We start from the raw sequence: 14,619 nt of genomic DNA, 5'->3' as shown, positions 1-14,619 counted from the left end.
TGAAATTGAATCTACTGTATCTGCACAAATGTGTTAAGTCTCATAAGCAGAACTGCTACTGTGTCAGACAACAAGTCAATGAACTTGCTGGTAGAATATCGCCTGTGGAAAACCAGACTATATCATTCAAAGAAAACTGGTTTTTAATTTCAGTGAATATTGGTATAAAAGGTAATGCCATCAGCAGATTGCCAATTAAAGAGGCAGCATCTTCAAACAATTTATTCTGCAATGATCCATGTTTGTATAGATATTTGTATTTAATAAATACTCACTCCCATATTTGAGAGATGTTTTTGTTGAAACAAAAAAAATGTGTCCAGTACAGGCTCTCTTCCAGTACAGTTGCTGGATGACATTCAATTATAACCAAATAAGTATTAACATTTTAGGTATAGGGATCAATCATCAATAAGTATGGACAAGAAAGTTGTTGGCTATTTACTGATCACTTTTCATAAGTCCGATCATGCTGCATTGGACCTTGACAAGAACACAAATGTAGGTTGTTGCACAACAAGTGGACATTGAAAGCTCTGGTGACTAAAGAGGGAAAGCATCAAACTTTCTAAAGAATAAAGAACATTGGAGTATCTATAAAGGTATAGGGTGTGCAGTGCACACGGTCCCCTAGATCCAGGAGAGCTCACACCATACCCTGCACACATACAAAAAGAACGTACCCCTCCGAAGTCACGCGACAGCCAGCACTGCAGAGCAGCAGGAAATCACCAGGAAAAATGGCATGGTGAACATGTTTCTGGTGATTTGCGCATTGGCAGTAGAAAAGTCACCAGGAACATGGAGCCTGCTCCCATGTTTCCAGAGACCTGCACAAATGCGCAGCAGCCTAGGACACAAAGCCAGAGTCTACTGCGCTTCCAGAAAGGTGGGTCCCCACATGGTGCCTGAACACAGGCCCTCTCCTCTCAAACCACCCCTGGGTGAAGTTGCCCAAAGCAACCAGCTTCTATATAATTTTATAGAATGTACTATGTGCTTGATAAATGCTAGCTGCAATCTGCTTGGTTGCTATGGGCAACTTCTCCACTCTTTAAAGCTGCATACACACACAACGATTTTGTTACCAACGATTTTCTGAACGATTTTCTGTCAGATTTTTTTAAAGTATAAAGAAAATATCCTTGCTCTAGGCAAAGAGAGGGAAAGACAAATTTTGTCTATACTGGGGCACTCTTAAATGAAATATCGTAAATGAGATAATAGAATAAAAATTAACTTTTAATTATGAACCTTAAAAAATGACGTACAACAAACAAATGACGTACACATATAACACACATCCACCACATGCTGTTCCCTTGGACCTCAGGTACTGCTCTTTCTCTCCATCGCGCTCCTGCGCTGAGCACATCAGCGGGCGACTCTCCCTACAATGCCGTTTGGCAACAGGGCTGAGACCCAGCTGACCTCTCAGCTTCCATCAGCGTTACTTTCTTTTTCCCCTGTGAACCACGCTGCCATTCCCCCTGCATCCCCAGTTTGATTTAGACGGGGTAGATTAGAGGGGAGTTTTTGGTTTCTGTGGATCACAGGACTTACTTCTTTTTCTCTTAATTTGACACCATTGACATTAAAGGTTTATTAATAATCTCTCTATACACGTGTGTACATTTATTTTACTAATAGGAGTTTTGACTCCTACTCATGTGTCATTACACATAGTTTTCGTTTGAGCACACTCAATCTTACATTCTTTTGTATTCCTCTATCAAGCTCTCTCATCTGGGTCCCCTCTTCTCATCTCCACTGCAATACAATATGTACCAGAGGGGAGTTATATTGGAAATCCCAGAAAGCAGAAGCATTGCCTTTCTCTTCACCTGGGACTAACGTATCACATACTCTCTCATCCCCTGTTTGATTTAGACAGGGGACAGTAGAAGTCTGTGTGCGTAATTATATCCCAGGTCTTACTTTCTTCTATTAGTTTGAGTTCCCAGCATGTATTTACAGCATCATCCATTTTATTTATTTATTTTCTAAACACTATCAACAAATTGAAATGATATTAACCTGGTAGTGTCAAATATTATATATTAAGTGGATGACATTGGTATTTTGCATTTATTGAACTATATATTCGTTTTGTGTGTGCTATTTATTTGAGGGCCGCATGTAATAGATATTCTCGCCCTATGATGTACATTGATATATGTTGTGCGACAGAGTCAATATGTATGTCATAACAGATGTTTTTCTGTGACTGAAATCTGCTATAAATAATATTTATTAAGGAGCTCTGTTCACGCCAAGTTTCACCATTTTCTGACTCCTATTAATCCGGTTTGGATGCTTTTCCGGGTTGGATGTCTTGTATGTTTAGTTGTTATATGTGTACGTCATTTATTTGTTGTATGTCATTTTTTAAGGTTCATAATTAAAAGTAAATTTTTATTCTATTATTATCTCATTTACGATATTTCATTTAAGAGTGCCCCAGTATAGACAAAATTTGTTTTTCCCCTCTGTCTTTGCCTAGAGCAAGGACATTTTCTTTATATGTGTACAGCACAAAGTCTATGGGTACACCACCAACTTCAAATTATCCAGGATTTCCCCAAGTGATATAGCAGTATGTTGGTCTTTACTAATGTTTTGACTGTTCTACAGCTATCTCATATACCTACCTATCTGGATCTCTTCACTTGTGCGGACTCATCTCTGTTTCTTTTGCAGATTTTTTTTAAAGTGTAATGAACGATTTTTTTGAGCTACAAACGATTTTTGCAAATTCCCTTAATGAAAATCGTTGAGTTGGCAAGTCTGACTGAACTACAAACTACAAACATGAACGAGCATGAACGATAATCATTAATTGTTTTCACTCAGAAAGTGAACGATTTTTTCAAACGTTTATTGTTTAACGATAATCATTCAAAAAATCTTTGTGAGTATGCAGCTTAAGGTTCATAAACAAGGCCTTTGAAAAGTGTCTGATGAAAGCTTTGTATTTTTTCTTGGCTTTTGCAAACCTCCCTGCAGGATAACATACATAATGAGCTCTCCCATAGAATTATATAGCATAGCAGTGTGAGCACTCATGAAACCTGTTGGCACTTTGAAATTGATGTGAAGCAAAAAATTGTGTGTACAAGTTGATATGGTCAATAAATTAAACGACAGGTACCATGTACAGGTGCTGAATAAACAATACAATAATACCAATGCTTCCCTTTGTATAGGTTTTGTTCCAAGTAATATCAGACTTCCCAGATGAAGTAGCTCTCTCAAAGAGAACACAAATATAAAACAGAGAAATAGTGTAAGGTGAACATCCATAAATATAAACAGTCCATCATACATTATATATTCATGTGTATCGGATGATAGTGTGTAATATATATATTCCAAGGTAACCACCACCAGATTCTGCTATATGCACCAGGGGGGAATAGCCCCCTATACAAAAAACTCACAGCAATATTAGTAGGCACATCACCTGGACTATCCCATATACAGTCAGGTCCATAAATATTGGGACATTGACAGAATTTTCATATTTTGGCCTCTATTCACCACCACAATGGCTTTGAAATGAAACAAACAAGATTTGATTTAAATGCAGACTTTCAGATTTAATTTGAGGGTAATTACATCCAAATCAGGTGAACGGTGTAGGAATTACAACGGTTTCTATATGTGCCTCCCACTTTTTAAGGGGCCAAAAGTAATGGGACAAACTAAACAATCCTAAATCTAACTTTCACTTTTTAATACTTTGTTGTAAATCCTTTGCAGGCAATTACAGCCTGAAGTTTGGAACGCATAGACATCACCAGACACTGGGTTTCATCCCTGGTGATGCTCTGCCAGGCCTCTACTGCAAATGTCTTCAGTTGAAATGCATGCTCAAATCGGATTCAGGTCAGGGGATTGACTTGGCCATTGCATAACATTCCACTTTTTAGCCTTAAAAAACTCTTTGGTTGCTTTTGCAGTATGCTTCGGGTCATTGTCCATCTGCACTGTGAAGCGCCGTCCAATGAGTTCTGAAGCATTTGCCTGAATATGAGCATATAATATTGCCCGAAACACTTCAGAATTCATTCTGCTGCTTTTGTCAGCAGTCACATCATCAATAAATACAAGGGAACCAGTTCCATTGGCAGCCATACATGCCCACGCCATGACACTACCACCACCATGCTTCACTGATGAGGTGGTATGTTTTGAATCATGAGCAGTTCCTTTCCTTCTCTTCTCTTCCCATCACTCTGGTACAAGTTGATCTTTGTCTCATCTGTCCATAGGATGTTGTTCCAGAACTGTAATAGCTTTTTTAGATGTTGTTTGGAAAACTCTAATCTGGTCTTCCTGTTTTTGTGGCTCACCAATGGTTTGCATCTTGTGGTGAACCCTCTATATTCACTCTGGTGAAGTCTTCCCTTGATTGTTGACTTTGACACAAATACACCTACCTCCTGGAGAGTGTTCTTGATTTGGCCAACTGTTGTGAAGGGGTTTTTCTTCACCAGGGAAATAATTCTTTTGTCATCCACCACAGTTGTTTTCCGTGGTCTTCTGGTGTTGCTGAGCTCTCCGATGCGTTCTTTCTTTTTAAGAATGTTCCAAACAGTTGATTTGGCCACACCTAATGTTTTTGCTATCTCTCTGATGGGTTTGTTTTGATTTTTCAGCCTAATGATGGCTTGCTTCACTGATAGTGACAGCTCTTTGGATCTCATATTGAGAGTCGACAGCAACTGATTCCAAATGCAAATGTCACACCTAGAATCAACTCCAGACCTTTTACCTGCTTAATTGATAATGAAATAACGAGGGAATAGCCCACACCTGTCCATGAAATAGCTTTTGAGTTGATAGTCCCATTACTTTTGGCCCCTTAAAAAGTGGGAGGCACATATTGAAACTGTTGTAATTCCTACACCATACACCCGATTTGGATGTAATTACCCTCAAATTAAATCTGAAAGTCTGCAGTTAAAGCACATCTTGTTTGTTTCATTTCAAAACCATTGTGGTGGTGAATAGAGGCCAAAATGTGAAAATTCTGTCATTGTCCCAATATTTATGGACCCGACTGTAGGTTCTTCCTTTCCACTAATGGATATAAAACTGCCTTCCCCAATATAACTTCTTTAACTGGACTTTTGCATATTTTTTTCCCACTTTCATATATCTTCCTAAAAATGTTGCTCAGGCAATGAGTTTCTTTATGTGTTTAAGTGCAAACAGGTGTAGTGCTTAAAAACGTGCATGCAATAATCAATAGTCTATATTTGTATACTTGAAACCTGAAAATCAATATTGTCTGGAAACAATCCATACCTGTTGTGGAAGTGATATATATATATATATATATATATATATATATACATACATACATACACATACACAAACATACATATACACACACACATGCATACAAAGAGTAGAGGAAGAAGAGAGCATCTACTAGTTAATCAAAATATCATATATAATACTTTAAGTGAAAAAGTGAACAATTGTGACCATGGTATGGACTGTGAATCTTATATATAAAATTCATTTGTCAGGTTTTTTTTTTTTGTTCAGTGATGCAGTCGGTCACCCCTGTACCGATTACATGAAACCAACGCAAGGTAGTCCAGTTGGATCCTGGCCAGGTTTTAGGGGGAACAACAATATCAACTACCAATGATATTTGAATACAACCAATGCGCTAAATAGCAGCCCAATAGACTCTTTGGTACAATAGTGTCACCTAACACTTTACAAAATAGACAAACAAACAATATTACCAATGAGTCCTAAAGGCACTAGATCAAGATTATTCCCACTTAGATGATCCTTTAGTCTAACGAACCAGTCATCTGACATAGAAATAGCAGTCCTGTATGATTATACTGATTTCATAGGTATTTTGTTATTAATTATTATCTGCAAAAACCAGAGTGACTTAAGGTCTTGCAATTTAACTATTTTTTAACTCCTAGTTACATGGGATGCTGTTTAGGGTCTGTCTGTTTGTATTAGAATTTTATGACTTGTATCTGGTGTGGGTGAGGTTATTGGGGGTTGGGGTGTAATCAGTGACTACACATGTATGCTTCACTATATACTCAGTAGGTTCCAGGCTGCATTGAAAGTGGGTTTTTTTCTAAGTGGTTTTACATGCACAGCATAATTTAAAGAGTTAGAGAAGAGTTAAACAGGAGGAAGACAGGAGGACATCATTTAAAAAAGAACTCTTTACAACTTAAAAAGGATCTTCTGAGCTTCTGGTTATCCTGCAACTCAGCCACCAGCTTTCATTATAACCTGAACACACCTTCAGCATTGCAAGCAACTACCAGGTGGACTGCTGCATTTTTAATTTTTGAATGTATGTTTGTTTGACCCTACACTGTATGTTATTCCTATACCACTATCAATTTATCTCTACACTACTGTAGTATCTACCAGTTTAAACAACTCATCTATAGGAATGCTTTATCCTTAATTTAAAGTCCTGCAACTTTAACAGCTTAAAACTCATTTTGTTTATTATATACTCCTGTAGTTGTGCCTTTACATCAACTAACACTGTTCTTCCTTTTATCTGATTTTTAGACATTTTAACTTTACTGTTCCTGTATCTCACTCATCACTACTACTGCTTTTTCCTCCCCCCCCAATCCCTCATCTAGGCAATGTATCTTTTCTTCAACTCCCCTCCGCACTCAGAAGCTACATAACACTTTCCTCTACCACCAGTTCCCATTTATTTTCTCCCTCCATAGTCTCCTCCATTTTCTCCTATCCCTCCCTCCTCACCTCTGTCTCCCTTCATCCCATCTAGTACTCTCCACTGCATCTCCCATAACTCATAAGCCCTGCACCCTCCCTTTTCTCCAAGTTACACCTCTTCTCAACCGACACCACTCTAAACCTCCACCTTGCCCACCACCTGCTGTCACCCTTCCTCACTCAGAAGCTCACCACATACCCACACTCTCCTTATCCCCCTTCTCTAAATCAATCTCAACCCCACACTACAGCAACACTAACAATCTCCTCTCTCCTCCCAACTCTGTCCCTCTCTCCTGTCTCCTCTGGAATGCCAGTACTGTCTATAATCAACTGGTCCCTGTCCATTACGGCTTCATACTCAACTCCTTCAATCTCCTAGCCATCACCAAATCCTGGACTTACCCATCTGACACCACTTCTCCTGCAGCTATCTCCTTTGGGAGCATCACATTCTTTCACACTCCCTGGCCTGGAGGTTGCCACAGTGTTGGGGTACTTCTATCATCTGGTCACTCCCACCAACTCTTACCTTCTAAACTATCCACTTCATTATTTCCATTCAATGCTCATATCAGTGGCCTTTTCCAACTTCCTCGAGTAGCTGCCTTTCCTCGTCCCCCTGGCCTTAACTCAAAATTCCATGTTAACTTTGCTTCTTGGCTCCTAACCTTGAAATGGGCTCTCATGACCCCTTTCTTCCTCAAAGCTTTCCAGCTCTCATCCTAACCCACTACTCCATCCAGCCCATCTGTGTCACCCCTGTTTGTCTGCCTCCTCCCCTTTAGAATGTAAGCTCTCACGAGCAGGGCCCTCTTCCCTCATGTGCTTCTCCCTCAGTTACTCCTACTTTAATTTACAACCGCACCTAACCCTTGGTTGCTGACGCCATGCTGCTTATTTAAATATTATGCAGCAATGTATAAATAGGGTATTTGTCCTGCGTTGTTTGTACTGTTAATTACTTTTTCTTGTGTGCTCACTTGTTTATGTACTTTGTAAGGCGCTGCGGAACCCTTGTGGCGTCATATACATAAAAGGAGAAAAATAATAAATAATAATAACAAAGTTGTCGGGTTTCGCAATCCCACTTGGTCCTTCTTGGCTATGAACCTCAAGAAATTACAAAGCCGAAAAAACCACTCATAGTGCAGTAAATCAAAAATACTGGTGTATCATAAGGTATACGTCCAGGCTTAATTACTGCATATGATGGTCTACATATATGAGTAGACAAAAATGCATTTAACAGAGAAGTATTTGGACATAAACAGTAATCGGCAATCGAGTTTCCTGGTTAGGGATGCTCTTTTTTTTTTTTTTTTTTAGCCTTATTGGTTCCTCCAAGCTACATATAAAATGGATAGGAAACTCGATTGTCGATTGCGGTTTATGTCCAAGTACATCTCTGTTAAATGCGAATTTGTCTACTCATATATGTAGACCATAATATGCGGTAATTAAGCCTGGACTTATACCTTATCATATACCAGTATTTTTTATTTACTGCACTATGAGGTGTTTGTTCTGCTTTGTCTTTTCTTGAGGTTCATAACCAAAAAGGACCAAGTGGGATTTCAGGGGGTTAGGGTCCAGGTCGGACCTCCCGTTGGCGTACGCTGGGCAGAACTTTGAAACGGGGAGCCTGTTCTGGGACTTCCACTGGGTGTGTTTGGATGAAAACTTCACAGAGGGGTGGGAATTGGTCTGGCTAATGGAGGGGTTAGAGTCCTGGATCGCACCTCACGACACAGTGTGCCGTGCAGAACTATGACCCAGGGAACCTGTTCCGGGCCTTCCACTGATTTGGACAACATCACATAATAAAACTTAATAACTTGAAGATTTAAACCCAGGCAATGCTAGGTACTTCAGCTAGCAAATGCTTATCTTCAAAGATGTCTCTTCGGTCACATGACCAGACGTAAGATTCAGGATATAAAAGATACAAATAAATAAAACATAGTGTGCACTGTTATAGAGTAAGACCATAAAAACCTTTAAAAGTACATAACCATAATTAGGGATATTTCCAATAAAACCAACACAGGTGGGATAGCATGTCTGGGTGCTGCTGCTGTAATGTTGCAAGTGAATGCAAGTGGGGAGACTGCGAGTCTGGGTGTGGCTGGGGTGTTAGCAGTGAATGCAGAGGGAGGAGAGTGTGTGACTGGGCGTTGCTGGGGTGTTAGTAGTGAATGTGGCTTAGGGAGAGTGTGTGCGAGTGCTGCTGGGACTGCGGCATTGGTAGTGAATGTGAGCAAAAGGTGCAAGGCACCAACAAATATCTTGCCTCCGGTCTCCTGGTATGAACTTACACCCCTGGTACTACAACAACCCCTTGATATTGCAAAGAGCCAGCACAGGGATAACACAAAACTAAGAAGCTCATTCAGACCCAACTCGCTAGATGCGATCACTTGCTCTGAGCATATGGAAATTCGGCTATACTATACGCACATTTGCAAACATCGCCAGCAACGAGCGATCGCTTGCTAGCGAGCAGGTCTGAATCAGGTCCTAAGTCTAGTATTATTCTTTCCCTGAGTTAGGCGCATATAATCTACGAACTTGTTTGAGGTTATAGTCCTTGCAGAGCATGAAACAATTCAATATGATGAGGCATACTGTAATATTCTATATTTTGACAGAACTTAATGTAGCAAACCCACAAGTAGACAATACTGTAAATGTGATTAGACAGCATTTCAATTTAGTAGTTAATAAATCAACCACAGCGCATGCAGTTCGCAGGAGGGGTTTTACATGTTAAGCTATGAGCTCTCAGGTATTCTGTACTTCAACGTGCAGAGAGCGTTAAGGTGTGTACACACTAGTCGATATGACATCCGATCCCATGGATCAGAGCGACATATCGGGTACATCATCTAGTATGTACCCATGATATGCAGGGCCAACTGGGGATGTCGCTAACGATGTTGTGCTGCAGAATGCAGAATGACACGTCCCTCCCCGTCGGACCCAGCATCGGCAAAAGTGTATGCACCTGGCGCATGCCGGGTCCCATCGCTAGCAATATCACGCTGGGTAGGCATCGTGTAATGTGTACCCAGCTTATAGCTTTGTTGCATAGCTATATAGCAGTGGTTCCCAAACTTCTTTGACTCATGGCACCATAGAGATTCATAATTTTTTTTCATGGCACCCTAAGGCCAAGTTTTTTTTTATTGAGAAATTCGGCAACAATTATTAAGTCAATTGTTCTTACCGTGTAGTGGTGGTAGGGCCTCCGTTTCTCCATAGATTTATGATTGGCAGCCACCATAATTGATTTTGCCTATCACATTGACTACAATTAATTTGATTTGGTCCTGGACCACCAATCCATGGCACCCCTGCAAGTGCCCCACAGCACCTAGTTTGATAACCACTACTATATAGTATACCTCAATAAGATTACTGGCAAAGAGTCTGATTCATGGAAGAAAATATTTCCTTCCACGATCATCATTTTATCTTAATTATCTTCAGCTTTTGAGGACAATGGGGCTTATGTAGAGTTGACTGTTCATTTGCGTATCTTGGGTTAATCACACTGCACATGGTCAGGAGAATAGCACGATCAATGCAGGCTACTACACATTTCAATCACATGCACACTTACAAATGAAGAGGCCAAACTGGTATGTAACGGTGCATGTGGGCAAATTCTGCGTGCTATGCAGAGTTGGATGTAAGCAAACATACCCTTGTTTGGAGGTGTATCTTTTGCACCTAGTATAGAGCAGGTGCAAGCGTGCAGGGATGACGACTAGTTGTAAACCAGGCACACATGTTTAGGTGGTCACACATTCAGATGAGCACAACATTGCATACAGGCGAATATATTTATTATTTCCATGCACCTTTATTCGGAGCAAATTACACCCGATTTTCTTCCAACTCTATATCATCATCTATAAAAGATTCTCTCTCTTTTATATAAGCCATTTATATTTTAAATGTAAAGAGCCCTTCCAGAAGTTTGACTTAACTTGCATTCAGTAAGGGAAAGATGTTGCAATCAATCTATAATGATTTCTGCATTGTTCAGCAACAAACAAATAGAAAGCCTTTTACAAGGAGCAAAAATACTTTCTCCATTAAGAGATGCCTTACATCAAGTTCATTCGTTGTTACATATGAAAGTTGAACGTAATGTTAATTTCTATAGTCCTAATAATAATCCTTATAAACAGAACTCTTTCCAATATGATTGTTGCCACCGATATATAAAATCTCTGCAAAATACATGTACAGTAGAAAATATTTTTTTTATTTTTACATGGGTTTACAAACATACCCACAACAGATAATATGTGTTTACACATGCTATAACTAGTAGTATCCACGTAGCTGCTAATCAATGTCCATTGAGTTGAATTTCAACAGTGTATAATGCAAGTTGCCCAGTGGGCAGATGGACTATGTTGCCTCAGTCATTTAAAGAGAACCATAAAAGGTTGACAACCATAAAACTGGTTTCCCCTAGAGCAGCAGTACCTCTCGCAGTGCCTCAGTACACATACTGCCTTGGTCCCGAGCCCGGAAGCTGAACGCAGAGCAGCATTTATACAAAAACTCTGTTGTGAAAACATTAATGATTAGTTGTGCCCCAGAGCATCTCACATTTCCCTGGCTTCAGATCCTTTGTGTTCTGCCTCCGGTTGGGAAAACCACAGAACAAAAAAAGACTTTGCTTCTTAGCAGAAGAGTTACACAGCTGTTTCTCAGCATCCGAGCAACTGAAAACAGGGGCTGGTGTGTCACCAGTAACCCCAACAACTGCACTTTCTAATGCAGCAAAAGCTTTGTGCCATCGAGAAAATCTTATGCAATATTATAGAAGACAAATCAGTTATAGGATGTGTATTATTATACCTCTAATTGCTGAGCACTGCCAAGGTGAGTGAGAACAAGAAAGTGGGTGGAATGGGACCAGTATAGGGATTGTATACAGAGATTTAAGCCACTGATATCACACGTTCAGGTAGTACTGGAAAATTTTATTTTGCATGTTTTTATTATAAATTTCATTGGCAATATAACAAGCTAACCATATCATTACAGAAAAAGCAAGCAGGGGTGGGCAATTTCTTCTAGCCCATGAAGAGACAATTAAGGTGAACTGCTGATAAAAAATAAAATTAAAAACAAACCTAAATTAGTTCAGCTTAAATACATAAGACTTCATAGTAGCATAAAAGCAGAACTACAATCAATCTATAATCATTTTAAACTGAAAAGAAATACCTAAAAATTGGATGAAGCCAGATGAGCATCCTCTCGGGGACAGATGTATGATAGCCGCTTTTCTTTGTACTGAAGTGACAGTTGAGGCCGGGGCAATATGCTCAGTCGGCCCTGCACAGCAGGGAGGCGGTGGGCTGGAGAGGCACCACCGTCACCATATTTATTTGCCGGACGCCCACTGAATTTTTGTTACCAGCGGGCGCCTGGTGTATCCCTCCCTGCAGCCTGAGGCTGGCGCTCATTCCTGAGCTCCGCCTTTCGGCTCCCGCAGTGGGTGTAAGGAGAGATGTCATGACATCACTCCCATAGTGCAGAGCGCAAAAAACTGTAGGACGGCGGCAGGTGCGGGGATTCAGGTAAGTACAGTGTTGTGTGCCTTTATGTGTAAGGGGCACTACTACTGTGGGCATTACATAGGGGGAACTACTACTGTGGGAACTGCATGAGGGGCACAACAATTGTCATTATGTGTAAGGGACACTAATACTGTGGGCATTATGTGTAAGGGGCAATACTACTGTGGGCATTATGTGTAAGGGGCACTACTAGTGTGGGCAGTGGTGTCACAAGGGGGGGGTATGAGCTGCACCCGGGTGACACCAAGGTGCAGACTCCCCCTCAGCGACAGGAGCAGAGTGCTGCACTGTAGTATTAAGTGCAGCACTTGGCTCCTGACGCTGTGAGGGAGCCGGCACTGCACACAGGGCAGTCCACACCTCCTGCACACCCCCCCCCCCTCCCCTCTCAGTAAGAAGCACAGCACCATGGGGGTTCGTGACGCGTGGCCACGTCCCCTGCCTGCGAGGTCACGAACCCTTTTCGGGCTAAGACGCGCGCACAGTGTTCCTCCCCGCACCGGATGACACTGTGGGGAGAGATGACACTAACTGTGGGCATTGTATAAGGGGCACTACTAATATTGTGGGCATTACGTATAAGGGGCACTACTGTGTGTTGTAACGTGTATCGGGGGCACTATGTAGAGTGTAATGTGAAGAAGATTGTGCTACTGTGTGAAGTAATTTGAATTGGAGTTACTATTGTGTGGCCACGCCCTGTCTTGTTAGGTCAGGCCCCTTTTTTAATGTGTGCTGTCTCTAGGGCGCAAATTTATAGTTTGCAGTGGGGCACCAAACACACTAGCACCAGCTCTGGTGACAGTCACATTAAATTTGATGAATAGGTGAAAAACTGCAATAGCACCAAATACCTTAATATGAAGTTAGGATTTTAAGAGGTTGTTTCATATACAAATGTTTATAACTTTCAGCTTGAGACATACTTGCCGACTTTTTTCACTCCTTTCCGGGAGCAGACGGAGAGGACCAGCTGCTCTCAGTTTCGGGGGTGGGCCATACTAAAGCCATAATTAGGCCACACCCCTATACAGGAAACCCTCCCCCCACGCGATTTACAGGTCAGCACGGAGGGGACGGGGCTAAATTACTTCAGTCGTTAAATTTTGCCCGCCTCCTCCCCACGGACCCGCAAATTTCGCAAAAAATCTCCCCATCCTGCCTACTTCACTAGGAAGTGGGTGGGATGCGGGAGACCTGCCTACTATTCCGTGGGTTTGGGGGGTTACCCGGAAAATTGTCAGTCTCCAGCGACTCCCGAGAGAGTAGGCAAGTATGTTCTGGGAGTGTCTCATTCACCAACTAACCTTAAAACGGTCTTCTAATGAGCTTCCCATTCACCTAGCTCACCTTAATAGCGGTCTCCTAATGCGCTTCCCATTAACCTACAGATGTGTCCACATACATCATGTGCATTAAACAGCCCTTCTAGTCGCGTCATGCTGTGGCATGACTCTGTAGTGCAGAGTGACTTTTCGTGCGATTTTTACCTTTGCATGCTTATTATTCGCATTGTCGAAGCCAGATAATTGGCTTACACAGGATCGGTTTAAAATTAGATCAAGGCAACGCCATTTTGCGAAATGGCAATGAGACGCCATTTTGCGACTAGCCGCCCAGCGCCATTTTAGTGAAACTCGCCATTATAAGTACATACAGTGTTGCTATTATTTAGCGTCGTGCAATTCCCACGCAATAGAAAGAAGTTAAAAGCCCTCACCACATAAATACAGACAGCCACTAATACATATGATTATCCCTGCAAAACACGTACCATGGTGTACTCCACAAAACACAGCGCTAACTAGCGTCTTTTCCCAATTCCCCAATACTTACACACTGCACAATTACATAAAAGGTTCCCTAGCATTAAAGTGTAATATTCAAGGTTTATGCAGTAATTATTAATGTTGTGTAATAAAGGTTATTTGATATCTATGGTTTAGTACATGGTAAGCAGATCATGTTTGGTGTTGTACTGATCCACTGTGTCTCAACAGATTTCCGGTATCATCGGAGAGAAGATCGCAACATGCGTCTGCAAACTATGGACTATAGAGAGTTAAAACATTAAAATGTACTCTGTAATGTTAGCAGCTTAGATTAGCATGCAGCGGGAAAAAGGACACAAAGGGTTGTTGAAGGCTGTGTCCATTCGAATTGACCTATGAACTATCCTGTAACAGAAGCACCTGTAAGACGAACCAATGGAATCATGCCAAACTTGTCTATTGTATTGCCTATTCCTGTGACAGTA

The 14,619-nt window shown here is 41.1% G+C and overlaps 1 protein-coding gene across 1 annotated transcript in view; it reads right to left on the bottom strand.

The window, feature by feature from the left end:
* The window catches only part of ABR (ABR activator of RhoGEF and GTPase), a 444,215-nt gene that overhangs the window by 350,912 nt on the left and 78,684 nt on the right, over positions 1–14,619 (bottom strand). The window lies entirely within an intron of this gene.

This window comes from Taudactylus pleione, unplaced genomic scaffold (genome assembly GCF_031769625.1).
Source record: "Taudactylus pleione unplaced genomic scaffold, aTauple2 ptg000203l, whole genome shotgun sequence".
NCBI classification, from domain to species: domain Eukaryota; kingdom Metazoa; phylum Chordata; class Amphibia; order Anura; family Myobatrachidae; genus Taudactylus; species Taudactylus pleione.
Note: the sequence above shows the minus strand (reverse complement) of the source record. Positions and strands in the feature narration are given on the sequence as shown.